The sequence below is a fragment of the Artemia sp. Qi Xiang Cuo genome, chromosome 20 (assembly GCF_049724085.1).
Source record: "Artemia sp. Qi Xiang Cuo chromosome 20, ASM4972408v1, whole genome shotgun sequence".
Lineage (NCBI taxonomy): Eukaryota > Metazoa > Arthropoda > Branchiopoda > Anostraca > Artemiidae > Artemia > Artemia sp. Qi Xiang Cuo.
In genome coordinates this window covers 22,306,156-22,330,576 of record NC_142813.1, presented here as the reverse complement: position 1 = coordinate 22,330,576, position 24,421 = coordinate 22,306,156, and the positions used below count along the sequence as shown (strand labels likewise).

The 24,421-nt window shown below is 37.1% G+C and overlaps 1 protein-coding gene across 1 annotated transcript in view; it reads right to left on the bottom strand.

Moving 5' to 3' along the window:
* zip (myosin heavy chain 10) overlaps positions 1–24,421 on the bottom strand; it is a 230,892-nt gene that overhangs the window by 98,451 nt on the left and 108,020 nt on the right. The gene's annotated exons all lie outside the window — the stretch shown is intronic.

Genomic DNA, 24,421 nt, shown 5'->3' with positions numbered 1-24,421 from the left:
TGTTAGAGATTTCAAAGATACTAAATTATAGTGGTCCATACTCTACAGTTCGCAATCCTAGGAAAAAAAAACATGTTGATTTGAATTGATTTCGAATTGAAAATCAAGTATTTTGCAGTAGGCATCAAGACATTGCTAATTGTAGAAGAAGCCAAGACAGATAGTCCGAGTAATTGAGAGGCAAATATTTAAATGGCACGGCTAAATGGTGGGAGTAAGTATGACTCTCTTATTGGACAAATACTTGTGTGTTAGTTTTTGGAAAGGCACGCCTGCCTAGAGTCTCAGGCAGGTTGACCAAGAATTTAAAATTGACATAGGATCATTAGATTGCCTGGAATGAGAGGCAAACAAGATTTGACTCTGCCGAAGATAGACAACAAAAACAAAACTATACAGAGTATCTACACAGAAATAGCTTTGTTTTAATTTTGCTGCCAATACCAAATGGCTTCCATAGCCTGGGTACAGAGGTGTCAGAGGTTTCGAAGATACTAAACTATAGTGGTTCACACTCTACAGTTCGCAATCCCAGGATAAAAAATATATCAACGGTGCGATGGCAAGAGAATAAAGAATCTTACCATACAGTAACAGTTTTGTGAAGCTTTGATGACCTTTTTCAGAGACAGAGATTACACTGTCAAGGAGGCACACTTGTGCCTCTATAAAGAGGCGACCCACCACAATGTTAAGCGATTTCAGGTCCTAGAGGTCGCAGAGAGACGGCGGTAATCGCATTTTGTAGCCCAAGCTCAAACTAAGAAACTTGCAAAATTTCATCCTCCTCCGACATTATCTTCATGGGGTAAACTGGGCCGGAAATTTCGACCCTCCCACCACAGCCCCCCGTTAACGTTGTCCGATTGGGCTTAAATTTAGAGCTTAATTTTTTATAGGGCTCGGAAGCTTATTCTCGAAATTTCAGCTCAAGCCGATCACTCCTTCCCTGTTTTCAAAAAACCAAATATAGCCACTTAAAATTCATCATCATTTCTTTTTTTTTCTTATCCACGCCTATAGGCCACAGTTGGCAACTGGTCCGGGCGAATGAGGACTTATTCGAAGCAGAATTTAACCTGTTAGGGTCTTTTGATATTTTCAGACGGAAAAAATTATCCCCCTAATGTACATTGACGAAAAACCTCGTTTTCCTATAAGAGCCCGCGAAAACGTGGGCTCGTTTTCCTATAAGAGCCCGCAAGCTGTCAAATCAGCTAACAGTTAGTCAAGCAGTAATAAGTAATAAACTGTACAAAAACGTGAAGAAATTATTTGAAAAAAACTACGTTTTCTAAAGAGTTAAAGAGGCTGAGTTACAAGGTCGAACCTTAAAACGTACAGGGATTAGGAGGCACAGTTAATAAAAAAAAGATAGTGTTTTAAACTGAAAGTAAGGAGCGACATTAAATCTTAAAACGAACAGAAATTATTCCGTATATGAAAGGGGCTGTGCCCTCCTCAACGCCTCGCTCTTTACGCTAAAGTTTGACTTTCTCACAACTCTTTTTTTAAACAATAAAAACTTTAGCGTAAAGAGCGAGGCGTTGAGGAGGGCACAGCCCCTTTCATATACAGAACAATTTCTGTTCGTTTTAAGATTTAATGTCGCTCCTTACTTTCAGTTTAAAACACTTTTTTTTATTTAAAGGCTGCGAAAGGGGGGGTTTGGGGGGCGGCAGCCCCCCAACTGTGCCTCCTAATCCCTGTACGTTTTAAGGTTCGACCTTGTAACTCAGCCTCTTTAACTCATTAGAAAACGTAGTTTTTTTCAAATAATTTCACCTTAGCGTTTTGTTGTTAGAGGCAGAGGGAAACGGTGATACAAAAATAAAGCAATTTTAAATAAAATATTAATTGCGACAAAACGCGGCAGAATCAATTGGCTGAAAAAGAAGAAGCATTCTAAACACATTATCAAATGCGGAACACGTGAGCTGAGGCTGCATTCAGTTTTTACAGCTAGTTCATAAATTAGGTCAGGTGTCAGGGCCCTTCGTTTACAGGATCTAGAATTAAGAACCATTTCCAAAGTTTATACCAATTTCCCTAATTTAAATGTGAAAATAAAGAGCAGCATAGCATTTGAGTGATATTTACTTATCTGGGCTATGATGTCATTTTCTCTCATATTTTTTATCATATATACTTTGAATATGCAAATATAATACGTTGTGATAGCACTGTGGATACAGCCGCGTCTAGAAAATTTCGAGACTTAGGTTCGATCCCGGCTGTTGCAAGGAATTCACTAGAATATGTTTATAACTAATTTTTTAATTTCAGCAATTTCATCTTTGTATACATTTCTAAAAACAAAGGTTTTAGCACTTTGCTCAAATATTCCATTACTTTAAATATAGGATTTCAAAAATGCCTGTTAGTTTAAAAATTAGGTCAGGTCGTTGGGCCCTTCATTTACAGCATCTAGAATAAAGAACCATTTCCAAAGTTTCTTCGAATTTCAGATTAAAGACTTCAAATTAATTTTTTTGGTGTTTCGAGCCCTTTGGAAAAAATCTCTGATCTCCCCTCCTCCCCCCCCTTTTATTACACTGTATTATTCTTATTATCACCCCCCCCCCCCCGTATTATTCTGCGGTAAATGAGAGCAGTACTCCAATCCATGGGAGAAATCGTCTCAGGGGGTTATTTATTTAATATTTTTTTTTTTATCTTATAAAATGCTACACAATAAATTAAGGATCTGAAGTGAGAAAAAAAAAGAAAAACTGGAAAAATTTACTCATGGCAATATTTGAAATTGAGGAGCAGCCAGATAAAATCATTAACACCTCAGCCACAATGAACCAAAAATAGTTTAAAATAATTTGCTTCAATCTTCAATGGAGACATAAGGACAACTAAAAGTAATACCTTTTAAATACACTGCATGTTTTGATAGCAAATCCAGGATTTAGCTGCTGAAATGTTGTTATTGAAAGGTTTTGGATCATTTATTATCATTATAACAAGCTGTACAGTCATAGCTCAAAATCTTGATGTTCTTACATTTACGGATTTAATAAGTCATATGACTCAAGCATTTTTATTACTAGATATCAATGTGCGTATATGAAACTGACAATGCCCAGTCAGTGGTATTTTTTCAATAAAGCGCGCGGCATGCCTTGGCCTTGGGGCAACAGAGGGGTGTTACATCCTAATTGTAACCATTTCAGCTCGTTTTAGGTTTGAATCGGTAATTAATTGTAATTTCTGTTCGTTTTGGGTTTTATTTATTTATCGATGCTGATTTGTGGTAGTTTCACGCTTGGTAGATTATTTGATTTTATATTTGGTCATTTTTGGTTTTATGGAGTTCTTTACTTTTCTTTGAAAAACTTATTTTATGGAAAAAGTTCTTTTAATTAATTTCTGTTCGTTTTATATTGACATAGTCTTTTCAGGGAAAAAGAAAATTACACTTTAAATCTTTTCGTTTTTTAAGACTTTATAGCTTGGCCTACTATTTGTATGCTGGAGAAAAATTTTCAGGAATTTTTAACAACATACACTCTTTTAAAAATCTGGACACAAATAGTACTGTCTAATTTAGTTTCATACCTCCTCTAGTTGACCTGAGATGGAAAACTTGATACCATTCGCAAAAAAATCGGTTTACTTTCTTTGACAGCTTGGATACACTTACGCTATTTTGATTTGGTTAAATTTTTAGAGCAGAAATGGGAGGATTGGCGTGAGCATGGGAGGGTGGGAGTGGAAGGGGGATTAGTTGCCCTCTAATCACTTTCGACTATTAAAAAGGCCATCAGCCCTTTCTAATTTCAATCGAATGAGCCCTTTTCCAAGTTCCCACGACAACTCCTTCGATACGAAGTGCCCTGGTCTAAACAACAACAACAAGAACAAACAATACATTATACCTACTTCGATCTTTACTATAAAAATGTCAAGCCTTCCAATCACTTTCGACTATTAAAAAAGGCACTAGGCCTTTCAATTTCCAATGGAATGAGCCCTTTTGGAAACGACAACGCTTTCTAAAAACACCTTATATGACCCCAGGGCATAAATTACAACCCTTACCCTAAGGTCTGTTAGGGTGGTTGTCATCCTCTAAGACCGAATTTCTAGAACTTTCAACTACGTTAAACAACATGGCTATCTCAAAATTTAGATTGGATTGTGTTTGGAGAAATAATGGGCATGAGAGGGGCGATAGTCGCTCTCCAATCACTTTCAACAATTAAAAATGGCCCTATCCCTTTCAATTTCTAGTCAAATGAGCCCTTTTGAAGTTTCTACGACAAAGATTTCAATAAAAATCTTATATGCCCCCAGGGCACAGCATACAACCCCTATTCTGAGTACTGGGGGGGTGTCCGTCTAAAAGGACTAATGTCCAGTAGTCTCCACTATGTTGAATAAAACGGCTATGTGAAAATTTTTATTGCATGAGTTCTAAGGAATGCTGGGCGTAAGAAGGGGGTTAGTTACCCTCCAATCAATTTGACTATTACAAAGGGCACTAGCCCTCTCAATTTCGAATTGAATGAGCCCCTTTTGAAGTTTTACTACAACTCTATCCAAAAACCTTATATGCCCCCAGGGCATAACTTACAACCTTTTGCCATGGGGGATCTGGGGGGTTTGTCATCCTTAAATACATAATTTATGTCACTTTCAACAACGTGGAGCAAACTAGCTATCTCTAAACTTTGATTAAAGGTTTTTAGGGACATGGTCGGCAGGAGAGGGGGATTAATTACTCTCCACCTACCCTTGTAAGGTAATAAGGGCAATTTCAGTATTCAGTCCACCGAGTCCTTTTTGAAATTTCTATAACAACTTTCTATGCCACCAGGGCATAACTTACAACCCTTGCACGGAGAGCTCTGAGGGGGTTATCATCCTAACAGACCTAATTTCCAAAACTTTCAAGTACGTTGAAAAAAATAGATCTCTCAGACTTTTGTCTGGACGTGCTTGGGAAAATGTTGGGCATGAAAGGGGCATTAGTAACTCTCCAATTCCTTTCAACTATTAAAAACGCACTAGCCCTTTCAATTTCCAAATGAATGAGCCCTTTTGAAGTTTCTTCGCTTTTAATAAAAATCTTAGCTGCCCCCCAGGCATAACTTACAACCCTTGCCTTAAGGGCTATGGGGGGGGGTGTCATCCTTAAAGACTGAATTTCCAAAACTTTCCAAAACTTGGAGAAAAGATGGGCGTGAGAGGGGGGTTAGTTGCCTTCAAATCCCTTTCGACTATTAAAAATGGCATTAGCCCTTTGAATTTTCAATTGAATGAGCCCTTTTTCAAGTTTCTACGTCAAAGCTTTCAAAAAAAACCTTATATGCCCCAGGGCATAACTTATAACCCTTGCCCTGAAGACTGTGGGGGGAGTGTCCAGCTCAAAGGTATAATTTCCTGAACTTTCAACTGCTTGGAACAAAAATGGCTATCTCAAAATTTTTATTGGATGTGTTTGGGGAAATGGTGGGCATGGAAAGGGTGTTAGTTGCTTTCCAATCACTTTCGACAATTAAAAAGGGCACTAGCCATTTCAATTTCCAATCGAATGAGCCCTTTTTGAAGTCTCTACGACAACGCGTTATATAAAAACCTTATATGCCCCCTGGGTATAATTTGCAACCCTTGCCCTGAGGGCTATGGGGGAGAGGGGTTTTCATCCTCAAGGCCCTACTTTCCAGAACTTAAAACTACGTTGAATAAAATGGCTACCTCAAACTTTTGATTAGATGTGTTTGGGGAAAAAGTGGGCGTGAGAGGCGGGTTAGTTGCCCTCTAATCACTTTCGACTATTAAAAGGGCACAAGCCCTTTGAATTTCCAATCGAATGAGCCCTTTTTTAAATTTCTACGAAAACGCCTTCTATAAAAAAACCTTATATGCCCCCAGGGCATAACTTACAATCCTTGCCCTAAGGGCTGTGGGGGACTGTCCTCGGAACCATAATTTATATCTGGAAATCAACTGCGCTGAACAAAATGGCTATCTCAAATTTTGATTGGATGTCTTTCGGGAAATGGTGGGCGTAGAAGGGGTGTTAGTCGCCTTCCAATCACTTTCGACTATTAAAAAGGGCACAGGCCACTCCAATTTCCAATTGAATGAGCGCTTTCGAAGTTTCTACGACAACTTCTTCGATACGAAGTGCCCTGCTCTAAAGGAAAAAATTAATAAACAATACATTGTGCCAACATCGTTCTTATATGCCCCAGGGCAAAATTTAAAACCCTTCCCCCGAGAGTTGTGGGGGAGCATCCTCCTCTTTACTTAGTCCCCGTTTCTTGCTCGTTCTCGAGTGTCCCCATTCTATACTTTAGCAGCGCGATCATGCTGCCCATGATTTATACAACAACTTTCTATATAAACCCTATATGCCCCCAGGGCAAAACTTACAACCCTTGTACTGAGAGCTCTGAGGGGGTTATCATCCTAAAATACCTAATTTCCAGAACGTTCAACTACGTTGAACAAAATGGATATCTCAAAATTTTGATTGGATATCTTTTGGAAAATGATGGGCGTGAGAGGGGCGTTAGTCGCTATCCAATCACTTTCAACTATTAAAAAAGGCTCTAACCCTTTCAATTTCCAACTGAATGAGCCCTTTTGAAGTTTATACGACAACGCTTTCAATAAAACTTTATATGCCCAGAGCATAACTTACAATCCTTGCACTGAGGGCTCTAAGGGGGTTAGCATGCTAAAAGGCCTAATGTCTAGAACTCTCAACTATGTTGAACAAAATGAATACCTCAAAATTTTGATTTAATATGTTTGGAAAAACAATGTTCGTAAGAGGGACGTTAGTTACCATTCGATCACTTTCAATTATTAAAAAAGGCACTAGCCCTTTCAATTTCCAATTGAATGAGCTCTTTTTAAGTTTCTAGGACAAAGCTTTCAATAGAACTTTATATGCCCCCAGGGCATAATTTACAACCTTTGCCCTGATGGTTTCGGGGGGAAAGGGGTTGTCATCCTTAAAGACATAATTTCCAAAAATTTCAACTACGTTGAATAAAATGGCTATCTAAAATATTGATTGGATGTGTTTGGAGAAAAGATGGGCGTAAGAGGGGGGTTAGTTGCCGTCAAATCACTTTCGACTATTAAAAATGGCACTAGCCCTTTGAATTTTCAATCGAATGAGCCCTTTTTCAAGTTTCTACGACAAAGATTTCAATAAAAACCTTATATGCCCCAGGGCATTATTTATAACCTTTGCTCTGAACACTATAGGGGGGAGTGTCCAGCTCAAAGGTATAATTTCCTGAACTTTGAACTGCCTGGAACAAAATGGCTATCTCAAAATATTTATTGGATGTGTTTGGGAAAATGGTGGGCGTGGAAGGGGTGTTAGTTGCTTTCCAATCACTTTCGACCATTAAAAATGGCACTAGCCATCTCAATTTCCAATCGAATGAGCCCTTTTTGAAGTCTCTACGACAACGCGTTATATAAAAACCTTATATGCCCCCTGAGTATAATTTGCAACCCTTGCCCTGAGGCTGTGGGGGGGGGGGGGGTTTCATCCTCAAAGGCCTACTTTCCAGAACTTAAAACTACGTTGAATAAAATGGCTATCTCAAACTTTTGATTAGATGTGTTTGGGGAAAAGGTTGGCGTGAGAGGCGAGTTAGTTGCCCTCTAATCACTTTTGACTATTAAAAAAGGCACTAGCCCTTTGAAATTCCAATCGATTGAGCCTTTTTTAAAATTTCTACGAAAAAGCCTTCTCTAAAAAAAACCTTATATGCCCCCAGGGCATAACTTACAATCCTTGCCCTAAGGGCCACTCCAATTTCCAATTGAATGAGCGCTATCGAAGTTTCTACGACAACTTCTTCGATACGAAGTGCCCTGCTCTAAAGGAAAATATTAATAAACAATACATTATGCCAACATCGTTCTTATATGCCCCCAGGGCAAAACTTAAAACCCTTCCCCTGAGAGTTGTGGGGAAGTATCCTCCTCTTTACTTAGTCCCCGTTTCTTGTCTCGTTCTCAAGTGTCCCCATTCTTTACTTAGGCAGCGCGATCGTGCTGCCTATGATTTATACAACAACTTTCTATATAAACCTTATATGCCCCCAGGGCATAACTTACAACCCTTGTACTGAGAGCTCTGAGGGGGTTATCATCCTAAAAGACCTAATTTCCAGAACGTTCAACTACGTTGAACAAAATGGATATCTCAAAGTTTTGATTGGATATGTTTTGGAAAATGATGGGCGTGAGAGGGGCTATCCAATCACTTTCAACTATTAAAAAAGGCTCTAGCCCTTTCAATTTCCAACTGAATGAGCCCTTTTGAAGTTTCTACGACAACGCTTTCAATAAAAACTTTATATACCCAGAGCATAACTTACAATCCTTGCACTGAGGGCTCTGAGAAGTTATCATCCTAAAAGACCTAATTTCCAGAACTTTCAACTACGTTAAACAAAATCGATATCTAAAAATTTTGATTGGATGTGTTTGGGAAAATGATGGGTGTGAGAGGGGCGTTAGTCGTTATCCAATCAATGTCAACTATTAAAAAAGGCACCAGCCCTTTTAATTTCCAATTGAATGAACCCTTTTTAAGTTTCTAGGACAACACTTTCAATAAAACTTTATATGCCCCGAGGGCATGACTTACAACTCTTGCCCTGAGGGCTGTGGGGGGATGGGGTTTTCATCCTTAAAAGACCTAATTTCCAAACTTTCAACTACGTTGAATAAAATGGCTATCTAAAATATTGATTGGATGTGTTTGGAGAAAAGATGGGCGTGAGAGGGGGGTTAGTTGCCTTCAAATCCCTTTCGACTATTAAAAATGGCAATAGCCCTTTAATTTTCCGATCAAATGAGTCCTTTTTCAAGTCTCTACGTCACGAAATTCAATTGAAATCTTATATGCCCCACGGAATTGCTTATAACGCTTACCGTGAAGACTGTAGGGGGGAGTGTTCGTCTGAGGAGGAAATCTTTCAAAAGTTTGAACTACGTGGAACAAAATGTCAATATCAAAATATTTATTGTGTTTGTTTGGGGAAATGGTGGGCATGGAAGGGTTGTTAGTTTGTTTTCCAATCACTTTCGACCATTAAAAAAGGCACTAGTCATTTCAATTTCCAATCGAATGAGCCCTTTTTGAAGTCTCTACGACAACGCGTTATATAAAAACCTTATATGCCCCCTGGGTATAATTTGCAACCCTTGCCCTGAGGGCTGTGGGGGGAGGGGTTGTCATCCTCAAGGGCCTACTTTCCAGAACTTAAAACTACGTTGAATAAAATGGCTACCTCAAACTTTTGATTAGATGTGTTTGGGGAAAAAGTGGGCGTGAGAGGCGAGTTAGTTGCCCTCTAATCACTTTTGACTATTTAAAAGGGCACAAGCCCTTTGAATTTCCAATCGAATGAGCCTTTTTTAAAGTTTCTATGACAACGCCTTCTATAAAAAAAAACCTTATATGCCCCCAGGGCATAACTTACAACCCTTGCCCTAAGGGCTGTTGGGGACTGTCCTCGGAAACACAATTTCTATCAGGAAATCAACTACGCCGAACAAAACGACTATCTCAAATGTTGATTGGATGAGTTTGGGAAATGGTGGGCGTGGAAGGGGTGTTAGTCGCCTTACAATCACTTTCGACTATTAAAAACGGCACAGGCCACTCCAATTTCCAATTGAATGAGCGCTTTCGAAGTTTCTACGACAACTTCTTCGATACGAAGTGCCCTGCTCAAAAGGAAAATATTAATAAACAATACATTATGCCAACATCGTTATTATATGCCCCCAGGGCAAAACTTAAAACCCTTCCCCTGAGAGTTGTGGGGAAGTATCCTCCTCTTTACTTAGTCCCCGTTTCTTGCTCGTTCTCGAGTGTCCCCATTCTTTACTTAGACAGCGCGATCGTGCTGCCTATGATTTATACAACAACTTTCTATATAAACCTTATATGCCCCCAGGGCATAACTTACAACCCTTGTACTGAGGGCTCTGAGGGGGTTATCATCCTAAAAGACCTAATTTCAAGAACGTTCAACGACGTTGAACAAAAATGATATCTCAAAATTTTGATTGGATATCTTTTGGAAAATGATGGGCGTGAGAGGGGCGTTAGTCGCTATCCAATCACTTTCAACTATTAAAAAAGGCTCTAACCCTTTCAATTTCCAACTGAATGAGCCCCTAGGAAGTTTCTACGACAACGCTTTCAATAAAAACTTTATATGCCCAGAGCATAACTTACAATCCTTGCACTGAGGGCTCTGAGGGAGTTATCATCCTAAAAGACCTAATTTCCAGAACTTTCAACTAACTTGAACAAAATGGATATCTCAACATTTGCATTTGATGTGTTTTGGAAAATGGTGGGTGTGAGAGGGGCGTTAGTTGCTATCCAATCACTTTCAACTATTAAAAAAGGCACTATCCCTTTCAATTTCCAAATGAATGAACTCTTTTGAAGTTTTCTAGGACAACACTTTCAATAAAACTTTATATGCCCCCAGGGCGTAATTTGCAATTCTTTCTCTGATGGTTATGGGGGGAGGGGTTGTACTCCTTAAAAGACATAATTTCCAGACTGTTTAGCTACCTTGAACAGAATGGCAAACCAAATATTTAGATTGGATGTGTCTTGGGAAAAGGTGAGCGTGAGAGGGGGATAAGATACCTCCCAATCACTTTTGACTGTTGAAAAAGATACTATCTTATAGAATTTAGAATAGATTGAGCCAATTTTCAAGTTACTACGACAAAGATTTCAATAAAAACCTTATATGCCCCAGGGCATAACTTATAATCCTTGCCCTGAGGTTTGTGGGGGAATGACCTTCTCAAAAATATATTTTCTATCTATAAATCAACTACGCTGGACAAAATGACTATCTCAAAATTTTTATTGAATGTGTTTGGGGGAATGATGGGCGGGGGGGTGGGGGGCTAGTTATAGTGGTCCATACTCTACAGTTCGCAATCCTAGGAAAAAAAATACATGTTGATTTGAATTGATTTCGAATTGAAAATCAAGTGTTTTGCAGTAGGCATCAAGACATTGCTAATTGTAGAAAAAGCCAAGACAGATAGTCCGAGTAATTGAGAGGCAAATGTTTAAATGGCACGGGTAATTGGCGGGAGTAAGTATGACTCCCTTATTGGACAAATACTTGTGTCTTAGTTTTTGGAAAGGCACGCCTGCCTAGAGTCTCAGGCAGGTTGACGAAGAATTTAAAATTGGCATAGGATCATTAAATTGCCTTGAATGAGAGGCAAACAAGATTTGACTCTACCGAAGATAGACAACAAAAACAAAACTATACAGAGTATCTACACGGAAATAGCTTTGTTTTGATTTTGCTGCCAATACCAAATGGCTTCCATAGCCTGGGTACAGAGGTGTTAGAGGTTTCGAAGATACTAAACTATAGTAGTTCACACTCTACAGTTCGCAATCCCAGAATAAAAAATATATCAACGGTGCGATGGCAAGAGAATAAAGAATCTTACCATAGAGTAACCGTTTTGTGAAGCTTTGATTACCTTTTCAGCGACAGAGATTGCCCTGCCATATTAATAGGACGGTTATCGCCAAAATTCGGGAATTTCGGTGTAAAAATACAATATACTTTAACAGAAGTTGTGTATTTCCATTACACTGTAATGAGACTGAAAAAAAAAATCCAGGAGGAATACAATTCAGATACCCTGCGTATTCCCCAGAAAATGGTCTGGATCTCAGAGGATCCCGACGGGAATCCTCTGGGATCCCAGAGGGGATTCTTACATGTTCTAAAAAAAACATTTGTGTACATAATTTTATATTCCAAATTTAATATTAAACAATTTTTGAATTTCAGAAGCTTGATGCATACTCAAGGATCAACAGAGGAAAAATTAAAAACTGTACGGATATTTTGTTATATTTAACTACCAAATATGAATGTTTAAAAAAAAAAGAAAAGGATTAGTGTCAGCAACTAATATCAATAACAACAAACATACTAATCATCGTGCAACAAAACAAACCAAACAAACCAAACAAAATACCATCTGCAACTCTCTTTCTAGATCTTAAATTTCTTTGCAGGAATATTTCATCTAGATATCCCCGTGATACCAGTACAGATACACCAACATGCACACAGTGGCTGGCTCTACCAAAACGAAAGAAAAGGTCCCCCTGTATACGTAACTTTGAGTAAAAAAAAATAAATAAATCTATAAGCGTGTTTCCACTATTTTATCTTGTGGCGGATGTCTAACTTAAAACAGTTTGATAAATTTAAAGCTACTATCTATTTTAATTTTCAAACTTTTACCATACTCATAGGAAAAAACCGAAAAATCATACAATTTTCTAACTAAGACAAGAAAAAAAATATATATATATATCATCATAACTATCATCATAACATCATAACAAAAGAAATGAGAAAAGAAGTATGTTCAAGCTATTGTAAGTATATTACTCGTGTAATATTTGTTTTTGATGAAACGATTAATAAATGAACTCACAAACATGCACAACAGAAAATATTTTGTAGTATATCACTATGTACAATATTTCCGACGCATCAAAAAAATGAAATCAAACAGTTCGTGGTAACGAACTGTAAGTAAGGAGCGACCCGGCTCAATGGTAACCGAAACTCTAAAAAACGGGATTTTAATACCAATAGATACATCAAAAGAATCAGAATTTAATTCTGATTTCAAATATATAAGTTTCATTAAGTTTAATCTTACCCATCAAAAGTTACGCGCCTGAGAAAATTTGGCTGATTTTCGAAAAAACGGGGAAAGACCCCCTAAAAGCTAGAGAACCTTAATGAGAATCACACCATCATATTCAGCGTAACAGAGAACCTACTATAGAGGTTTCAAGCTCCTATCTACAAAAATGTGGAGTTCTACATTTTTTACCAGGAGAAAGATCGCGGATGCGAGTTTATTTGTTTTTTTGTTTTTTTTTTGTTTTTTTTTCCAGGGGTGATGGTATAGACCCAGTGGTGCTATAATATCGTGGGAGGGCTCATTGGAATGGAAATGAAAAGTTATACTTCCCTTTTTAAGTGACCAAAAATAAATGGAGGGCAACTAGGCCCCCTCCCACGCTCATTTTTTTTCCCAAAGTCACCCGATCAAAATTTTGAGATAGCCATTTTGTTCAACATGGTCGAAAATATGATAAAAATGTATTTTAGTATGACTTAATCCCCCAAAGTCTCCAGGGGGAGGGCTGAAATTTATTACCTTTACTCAATTTTAACATATAGCCTAGTATTGGTTATTGGGACGTATACAGACTTTTTCAGAGGAGATTTTTTCTGGGAGGTGGGGGACGGAGAGGATCGGGGGCTATATGGAAGGATCTTTCCATGAAGGAAGTTTTCATGGGGGAAGGGACATTGCTATGAAGGGGGCGCCGGATTTCCCAGCATTATTAAAGAAAAAGATCAGGAATTAAATAAAAAAAACAAGTTTTTTAACTGATCAACTGATTGTGATTAAGAGGTCATTTTTAAAGAACTGGAAAAAAAATTCGAACTATAGTTTAAAGAGCAGGGTATTGACTAGGGGCGAATCCCCTAATATACGTGTTAAAAATTTATGAATATAGAAGGTCGTTACGTAAGTTAATTTTAAGTTACGTGTATTTATTACTAATAAAAACCTTCGTAAATAAAATTGAACAAGTTTCGAGAAAGCCATTTAACATACAAATTTTGTTTTAATTATTTATGTACGGTGAACCAAAATCAAAACCTGCATTAATTCAAAAACGTTCAAAAAAAAAAGTAAGTTTTTTTAACTGAAAGAAAGGAACGACTTAAAAACTTAAAACGAACATAAATTATTCCGTATATGAAAGGGGCTGTCCCCTCCTCAACGCCTCGCTCTTTACGATAAAGTTTGACTTTCTCACAACTCTATTTTTTTAAACAATAAAAAAACTTTAGCGTAAAGAGCGAGGCGTTGAGGAGGGGACAGCCCCATTCATATACGGAATAATTTCTGTTCGTTTTAAGTTTTAACGTCGTTCCTTACTTTCAGTTAAAAAAACTTGTTTTTTTTATTTAATTTTAAAAAGGAATCTATGAGTTGTTCAACGAAGATTGGGGCCCTGGCCAAGTCAGGAATAAGAAGTAAGAGAGGATTTTTTTTTTTTCAAAAGAGAGGGCGGAAATCACTGAAAGACGTATTTTAAAGCCCGTACTTTTTTCCTAAAGAAGGATTCTTGGGAACAATTATAATGTTTTATCATAATGGGAATTTATTTACCAATTCTTGAATTTTACCCATTTTGGGATATAAAATTATATATTATTGAGTCCAATTAGGGCTTCTTCCTCCATCCTCTTGTCAAATAGCGTCTCTGACTGCGAATAAAAATATTTGCTGTCCGCATATGAAAAATAAAGTTAATTCAACTAGCAGCCACTCGATTCGTTCACACTAGTTTCTCTATTATCGATTGTTACTTGGTTCGGCCTAGTAATAGTGTTTATTCTCTTGCTTCTAAACACAATTAATAGAAAAAGATTATTTTCCTCCTGTTTGACAAATGAATCTTGTAAATAAAAAACAAAATTATCGAGAATCGCTCAACGTTTGATTTGATTACTTTTGAAAAAAGTAGAGCGACGCTTTTCTTAATTTGAAAAACGCCGTTTTTTATGAAAAACTACTATATCTGGAAAAAACTTCCTCAGCAATAACTAAGGGAGTATATAGCAACAACTATATAATTCGGCGGTAAATCCTTGGCGTTACCAACCCTGGCTGTGTTACTTCCAAGGGGATAATTCTGTCTTTTTGTTGACTAGTGAGAGACAGAGCAGAATAACTGGCAAAAATATTGAATCGTTGGTAGCCTTGGATAACAAAATATAACTGCGAGCTGTATCTTTTTATCAGCCCATCTATTTCCGACTCAGCATTTTCATGGTTGTTCTTTATACAGCTAAAGTTCGGTTTTAGTTAGTTAATTTCTAGCTATTCAAAGCTTTAAACGGAATGGCAGGCTATATATAAAATAAAAATATTATGTTGTTCAACAGCGTAAGCAGGATCACAATAGCTATCAAGACGGCTTCGAAGCATCAATATCGGTATCTGAATTATCAAGTATAAAAGTGAAAATATAGTTAATTTTAGCATATTGATATTCTGAAAACAAGACACCGCCCAATAGAATGTGCAACCCTAACAAACTTTTTATTTAGGTGCTTAGCCCCATAAGGAATGTTTTTGGGCTGGCTCTGATTATCGATCCCCCCCCCTCAAAGTTTGTACGTGTGACCATTGGCTCGAACCCAAAAATTTTGTAACAAATACGAAAGTATTGGATCCTGTGCACCTATAAACACAAGCATTGCACTGGACAAATAAGAATAAACATTGAAGAAGGTTAGCTGCAGCAACACACTGCAGGGCTCGGAATTTGATTCCGGTGAGGAGACTATGCGAACGCGTCTTCATAATAAGCCAAACAAGAAGAAGAAGAAGACGGTAAACAGCCAACCGGTTTGCTGGTGGCAAAGAAGAAAAAATACATGGCGCTCGCTAACACACATGCCATCAGTGGCCTATTACAAATTAATAAATCTACGGAAATTACTCAGCTGAATCAGACACAGAACACAAGCTGGAATCAGAAATTAATATAAAAAAAATCAACCAATCAAGAGACAGATAAAAAACTCTCTTATACAGGATACAAAACACCAGACATATTTTTAATAGCCATTTTGCCCGTAATACTTTTTATGTTATTCTTTTTGTAAGATAATCCTCTATTATAACCTTCTGAGCGTTAATAACAGACGTTACTAATAACAGACTAACAGTTAATTCAGCGTGATTTTTCATTTATTTCTTAATAATGTTTTTGAATCCTTTAATCGTATTAACTTTATAAATTCATACATAGGTAACTATCAAATAACACAAGTATAATTTAAAGAAGACATCCAGGGATTTCTTCAGAAAAAAGAGAATAATTGCTCTCGTACTCTTTCTAAGACCGGCAATAAATCTTTTCCTTTAGAGACGCAAATGGAAATACAGACCCTCAAACCCTTATCGGAAATGACTGGTCTGGAATTTCCCTCATTTAGCTGGAAATACTTATAAATACAATGGGTGATCGCATAACGAACATAACGCAGTCATCGAGCATGCATGTATGGCAAGTTTTGTGAATTTAGTTAAGGGGTTTTCCAAACGAAGTTTTACATGCAGATTAGAAAAGGTGTGACTCAAAACGTACGTTGGAATTACTCTTAAAAGGAGAGGGGGGGATTTCGCAAAAAGAGAAAACTGTAATCATATGAAAAGTCTTGAACAATATAGGGGAGTGAGTACCAAGCCCCTCCCCCCCGCCCGTTCGTGATCAAAACAAGGCAAGAGTATTTTAGACCGTCGTTTGAGGGGGTCTTCCAGACAAATTGTAATTACAAACACCAACTGCAAAACCCTTGACCGCTAATCTTAAACAAACATTTGAACAGGAATAAATTTTCACTTTACTTTCATTACTTTCTTTTGAAAAGCGAGTTTTTTTGAGTGATCGAAAGTAAAACGAAAAAAGTAATTAAGAACAGAAATCATCATATATATAAGGAAAGGGGGCCACTGCCCAGTCAAGTGGAAAATTATTTTCAGTAAAATCGAAAATAAGGCTATGTCCTCTAGATGGCTAAGTGGGCGTTAGCCCCACTCCATTTTGTGGTAATTTATGTTCGTTGTAAGTTTGAATTGATTATTAATTGTAATTTTTTGTTCATCTTCGATCTCACTTATTTATTGATAGTAATTACTTTGCAACGCTTACAAGCTTACACCACATTGTAAGATTGGATTATTTCATGTATATTAATTTAAAAAACGTTTACCACAAAATAAGTTTTTCAAAGAAAACAAAGAACTCCATTAAACAAAAATGAGCAAAAATAAAATCAAGTAATCTACCAACCGTGAAACTACCACAAATCAGTATAGCTGAACAAATGAAACCCAAAACGAACAGAAATTACAATAATTAACCGAGTCAAACTCAAAACGAGCAGAAATTAACATGAGTTGGGCTCAAAACCCCTATGCCTTCCCAAGGCCAGAAAATTTTATTTTTGCTCATTTTTGGTTTAATGAGGTTCTTTAAGTTTCATTTCACTTTAGCGTTTTGTTGTTAGAGGCAGAGGGAAACGGTGATACAAAAATAAAGCAATTTTAAATAAAATATTAATAGCGACAAAACGCGGCAGAATCAATTGGCTGAAAAAGAAGAAGCATTCTAAACACATTATCAAATGCGGAACACGTGAGCTGAGGCTGCATTCAGTTTTTACAGCTAGTTCATAAATTAGGTCAGGTGTCGGCCTTTCGTTTCCAGGATCTAGAATTAAGAACCATTTCCAAAGTTTATACCAATTTCCCTAATTTAAATGTGAAAATAAAGAGCAGCATAGCATTTGAGTGATATTTACTTATCTGGGCTATGATGTCATTTTCTCTCACATTTTTATCATATATACTTTGAATATGCAAATATAATACGTTGTGATAGCACTGTGGATACAGCCGCGTTTAGGAAATTTCGAGACTTAGGTTCGATCCCGGCTGTTGCAAGGAAATATGTTTGTTCCATGATAATTAATTTTTTAGTTTCAGCAATTTCATCTTTGTATACATTTCTAAAAGTAAAGGTTTTAGCACTTTGCTCAAATATTCCATTACTTTAAATAAAGGATTTCAAAAATGCCAGTTAGTTCATAAATTAGGTCGGGTCTCTGGGCCCTTCATTTACAGCATCTAGAATAAAGAACCATTTCCAAAGTTTCTTCGAATTTCAGATAAAAGTTAAGATAAAAATTTGAAAAAAGAGACTTCAAATTAATTTTTTGGTGTTTTGAACCCTTAGGAAAAAATATCTGATCTCCCCTCCTCGCCCCCCCCCTTTTTATTACACCGTATTATTCTTATTATCACACCCCCCCCCCGTATTATTCTGCGATAAATGAGAGCAGTACTCCAATCCATGGGAGAAATCGTCTCAGGGGGTTATTTTTTTTTTTTTTTTTAATCTTATAAAATGCTACACAATAAATTAAGGATCTGAAGTGAAAAAAAAAAAAACTGGAAAAATTTACTCATGGCAATATTTGAAATTGAGGAGCAGCCAGATAAAATCATTAACACCTCAGCCACAATGAACCAAAAATAGTTTAAAATAATTTGCTTCAATCTTCAATGGAGACATAAGGACAACTAAAAGTAATACCTTTTAAACACACTGCATGTTTTGATAGCAAATCCAGGATTTAGCTGCTGAAATGTTGTTATTGAAAGGTTTTGGATCATTTATTATCATTATAACAAGCTGTACAGTCATAGCTCCAAATATAAATGTTTTTACTCTTATAACTTTAATAAATCAAATAATATTAACATTTTGACTACTAAATATCGGTATATGTATATTAAACTGACAATGCACATTCATTTGTATTTTTTCAGTAAAGTGCAAATTTTGTTCTGGCCTTGGAAAGGCATAGGGGTTTTGCGCCCAACTTATGTTAATTTCTGCTCGTTTTGAGTTTGACTCGGTTAATTATTATAAATTCTGTTCGTTTTGGGTTTCATTTATTTATTGATGCTGATTTGTGGTAGTTTCACGCTTGGTAGATTATTTGATTTTATTTTTGCTCATTTTTTGTTTAATGGAGTTCTTTACTTTTCTTTGAAGAACTTATTTTGTGGAAAAAGTTTTTTAAATTAATTTCTATTCGTTTTATATTGACATATCTTTTCAAGGAAAAAGAAAATAGTAGTTTAAATATTTTCGTTTTTTAAGACTTTATAGTTTGGCCTACTGTTTGTATGCTGGAGAAAAATTTTCAGCAATTTTTAACAACATACACCCTTTTAAAAATCTGGACACAAATAGTACTGTCTAATTTAGTTTTATACCTCCTCTAGTTGACCTGAAATGGAAAACTTGATATCATTCGCAAAAAAATCTGTTTACTTTCTTTGACAGCTTGGATACACTTACGCTATTTTGATTTGGTTAAATTTTTAGAGCGGAAATGGGAGGATTGGCGTGAGCATGGGAGGGTGGGAGTGGAAGGGGGATTAGTTGTCCTCTAATCACTTTCGACTATTAAAAAGGCCATCAGCCCTTTCTAATTTCAATCGAATGAGCCCTTTTCCAAGTTCCCACGACAACTCCTTCGATACGAAGTGCCCTGGTCTAAACAACAACAACAAGAACAAACAATACATTATACCTACTTCGATCTTTACTATAAAAATGTCAAGCCTTCCAATCACTTCCGACTATTAAAAAGGGCACTAGGCCTTTCAATTTCCAATGGAATGAGCCCTTTTGGAAACGACAACGCTTTCTAAAAACACCTTATATGACCCCAGGGCATAAATTACAACCCTTAACCCAAGGTCTGTTAGGGTGGTTGTCATCCTCTAAGACCGAATTTCTAGAACTTTCAACTACGTTAAACAACATGGCTATCTCAGAATTTTGGTTGGATTGTGTTTGGAGAAATAATGGGCATGAGAGGTGCGATAGTCGCTCTCCAATCACTTTCAACTATTAAAAATGGCCCTATCCCTTTTCAATTTCCAGTCTAATGAGCTCTTTTGAAGTTTCTACGACAAAACTTTCAATAAAAATCTTATATGCCCCCAGGACATAGCTTAGATCTCTTTCCCTGAGTGCTGGGGGGGTGTCACTCTCAAAGGTCTAATTTAAAAAACTATCAACAACGTTGAATAAATCGTTTACCTGAAAATTTTGAATCGATGTGTTTGAGGTAAGCGTGGGCGTTAGAAGGCGGTTAGTTACCCTCCACTCACTTTAGACAATTAAAAAGGGCACTAGCCTTATAAATTTCCAATTGAATGAGCCCCTATTGAAGTTTTACTACTACTCTATTTATAATGAGCTTATAAGGCCCCAGTGCATAACTTACAACCTTTTGCCATGGGGTATCTGGGTTTGTCATCCTTAAATACACAATGTCGAGAATGTTCAACAGTTCGGCACAAAACTGTTATCTCTAAACTTTTGCTGAGGAAGCCTGTGGTAGTGGTGGATTTATAAAGGGGAATAATAAATCTCCTATGACCCCTAAAAGTTAATAAGGGCAATTCCGACATCCAATCCACTGAGCCCTCTTTGAAATTTCTATAACAACTTTCTTTGCCCCCAGGGCATACCTTAAAACCATTGCACTGAAGGCTCTGATGGGATTATCATCTTAAAAGACCCAATTTCCAGAACTTTCAACTACGTTGAAAAATATGGATATCTCAAAATGTTGATTGGATGTGTTTGGGAAAATGGTGGGCGTGAAAGGGGCGTTAGTAGCTCTCCAATTACTTTCAACTATTAAAAACGCACTAGCCCTTTCAATTTCCAAATGAATGAGCCCTTTTGAAGTTTCTAAGTTTTCAATAAAAACCTTATATGCCCCCCGAGTATAACTTACCAACCGTTCCCTTAGAGCGGTGGGGGGGGGGTTGTCATCCTTAAAGACCAAATTTCAAAAACTTTCAACTATGTTGAATAAGACGGCTATTTAAAATATTGATTGGATGTGTTTAGAGAAAAGATGGGCGTGAGAGGGGGGTTAGTTGCCCTCAAATCACTTTTGACAAGTAAAAAGGGCATTCTCCCTGTGAATTTTCCATTCAATGAGATCTCTTTCAAATTTTCACTACAAAGAATAAAATAAAAACCTTACAAATACCCGTGGCTAAACTTAAAACCCTTGCTATGAAGGTTATGAGGGGAGTGTCCGGCGCAAAGGTCTGTTTTCCCGAACTTGAAACTACGTGAAACAAAGTGACTATCAAAATCTTTATTGGATGTGTTTGGGAAAATGGTGGGCGTGGATAGGGTGTTAGTTGCCTTCCAATCACTCTCGACAATTAAAAAGGGCACTAGCCATTTCAATTTCCAATCGAATGAGCCCCTTTTCAAGTTTCTACGACAACACGTTATATAAAAACCTTATATGCCCCCTGGGTATAATTTGCAACCCTTGCCCTAAGGGCTTTGGTGGGGGGGGAGGGGTTTTCATCCTCAAGGACCTACTTTCCAGAACTTAAAACTACGTTGAATAAAATGGCTACCTCAAACTTTTGATTAGATGTGTTTGGGGAAAAAGTGGAAGTGAGAGGCGGGATAGTTGCCCTCCAATGATTTTTGAATATTTAACAAGACACAATCCCTATGTGTTTTCAATTGATATGGCCTTTTTTAAAGTTTCTACGACGAAATCTTCTATAAAAAAAACCTTATATGACACCAAGGCCTAACTTACGACCCTTACCCTGAGGGCGGTAGAGAGCTGTCGTCGAAAACACAATTTCTATTAGTAAATCAACTACGCCGAACAAAACGCCTATCTCAAAATTTTTATTGGATGTGTTTCGGGAAATGGTGGGTGTGAAAGGGGTGTTAGTCGCCTTCCAATCACTTTGGACTATTAAAAAGGGCACGGGCCACTCCAATTTCCAATTGAATGAGCGCTTTCGAAGTTTCTACGACAACTTCTTCGATACGAAGTGCCCTGGTCTAAAGGAAAATATTAATAAACAATACATTATGCCAACATCGTTCTTATATGCCCCCAGGGCAATACTTAAAACTCTTGCCCTGAGAGTTGTGGGGAAGTATCCTCCTCTTTACTTAGTCCCCGTTTCTTGTCTCGTTCTCGAGTGTCCCCATTCTTTACTTAGACAGCGCGATCGTGCTGCCTATGATTTATACAACAACTTTCTATATAAACCTTATATGCCCCCAGGGCATAACTTACAACCCTTGTACTGAGAGCTCTGAGGGAGCTATCATCTTAAAAGACCTAATTTCCAGAACGTTCAACTACGTTGAAAAAAATGGATATCTCAAAATTTTGATTGGATATGTTTTGAAAAATGATGGGCGTGAGAGAGGCGTTAGTCGCTATCCAATCACTTTCAACTATTAAAAAAGGCTCTAACCCTTTCAATTTCCAACTGAATGAGCCCTTTTGAAGTTTCTACGACAACGCTTTCAATAAAAACTTTATATGGCCCAGGGCATAACTTACAACCCTTACACTGAGGGCTCTGGGGGAATTATCATCCTAAAAGACCTAATTTCCAGAACTTTCAACTACGCTGCATAAAATTGATATCTAAAAATTTTAATTCGATGTGTTTGGGAAAATAGTGGGTGTGAGAGGGGCGTTAGTCGCTATCCAATCACTTTCAACTATTAAAAAAGGCATCAGTCCTTTCAATTTCCAATTGAATGAGCCCTTTTGAAGTTTCTAGGACAACATTGCTTTTAATAAAACTTTATATGCCCCCAGGGCATAACTTATAGCCCTTACCCTGAGGGCGTTGGGGGGAGGGGTTTTCATCCTTAATGACCTGATTTCCAAAATTTTCAACTACGTTGAATAAAATGGTTATCTAAAAATTTTAATTTGAAATGTTTAGGGGAAAAGGTGGGCATGAGAGGGGGGTTTTTTGCCTGCAAATAACTTTCGACTATTAAAAAGGGTACTATCCCTTTGAATTTCCAATCGAATGAGCTTTTTTGAAGTTTCTACGACAACGACTTCTTTAAAAACCTTATATGCCTCTAGGGCATAACTTAAAACCCTAGCCCTGAGGGCTATGGGGGAGTGTCCTCCTCAAAAACAGATTTTCTATCTGGACATCAACTACGCTGAACAAAGTGGCTATCTCAAAATTTTGATTGGATGTGTTTGGGGAAATGGTGGGCGTGGGGGCGCTAGTTGCCCTCCAATCACTTTCGACTAGTAAAAAGGGCACTAGCCCTTTGAATTTCCAATCGAATGAGCCTTTTTTGAAGTTTCTACGACAACGCCTTCTATAAAAACCTTATATGCCCCCAGGGCATAACTTAAAACCCTCTCCCAGAGGGTTGTGGGGGAGTGTTCTCCTCAAAAAACATATTTTCTATCTGGAAATCAACTACGCTGAACAAAGTGGCTATCTCAAAATTTTGACTGGATGTGTTTGGGGAATTGAGGGGCGTGGGGGGGGGGTCTAGTTACCCTCCAATCACTTTTGAATATTAAAAATGGCACTAGAACTTTCAATTTCCAATCGAATGAGCCCCTTTTGAAGTTTCTACGACGACCCCTTCTATATAAAGTGCCCTGCTCTAAAGGACGATAAATAAAAGTTCAAATAGGGATAAAATCCTTTTAATAGACAGTGATGATGATAACAGTGATAGAAATTCACAAAAATACCAGATATTTCGGACACATATACAGTGACCGTCATCAGAAGTAAAACTAAACTAAAAAATTTAAAACAAAAGTTTATATACTAAATCAAATAACAATACTTTATATAAGAATACTAGTATATAAACTTTTTTTTCAAATTGTTTTAGTTTAGTTTTACTACTGGTGACGGTCACTGTAAATGTGACCGAAACATCTGGTATTTTTGTGAATTTATATCACTGTTATCATCATCACTGTCTATTAAAAGGATTTTATCCCTATTTGAACTTTTATTTATCGTCATGGAAAGGCAGTGTCGTCTCCGAAATTATCTATGGTCTAAAGGAAAAAAATAATAATTAGTACATTGTGCCAACATCGTTCTTATATGCCCTCAGGGCATAACTTAAAACCCTTGCCCCCCTCGGGCAAGCGCGCATAAACCCTTGCCCTCGGGCAAGTAAATCATAGGCATTATCATATGCCTATGATATTTCCGCTCGTGTTTGAGTTAATATAGCTCTTTACTTTTCTTTGAAAAATTGTTGTTTTAATTAATTGCAAAAAAACGCAAATACAAACTAGACGCGAAGCGCCAAGGCCCCATAAAGAGTCGCAGGAAAGCGCTAGTTTTGTATATGAGTCTTGCGAAATCTGCAAACCAATGATTTTTGTTCGTTTCAACTTCGCTCTGAATTAATATGGAAAAAGCGGCACAAATGTGGCTACATTGATCTGTCAGTGCAACACGTAAGATAACAGATGAGACTGTAAATGAGCGAAGGACATTTGCATTTCAACACAACAAACAAAATAATGAATAGCAACTAACGAGCAATAACCACAGAGGTATTACAAATCATAAAGGTACATGTTACTCCGTCATAATAACCCTTTTTTAATTCAAAAAAATTGCATTATTATAGTTAAATACCAGCTGCAAATGTAACAATCATCATAAACTCTGGCATTTGTCCTTATAACCTTTCTAATTAACTGTAATTTCAACACATGTGTAAATATTTGCGTGGTAACTAGGATATTTTTCTCGATTTTCAAAACTTTGTATCACCATGATAAGTTCAACGTTAATTAATTAACCGAGTCGAAATAGACGGAATAAATGTTGTTTTTTTTCAAATAAATATATATGA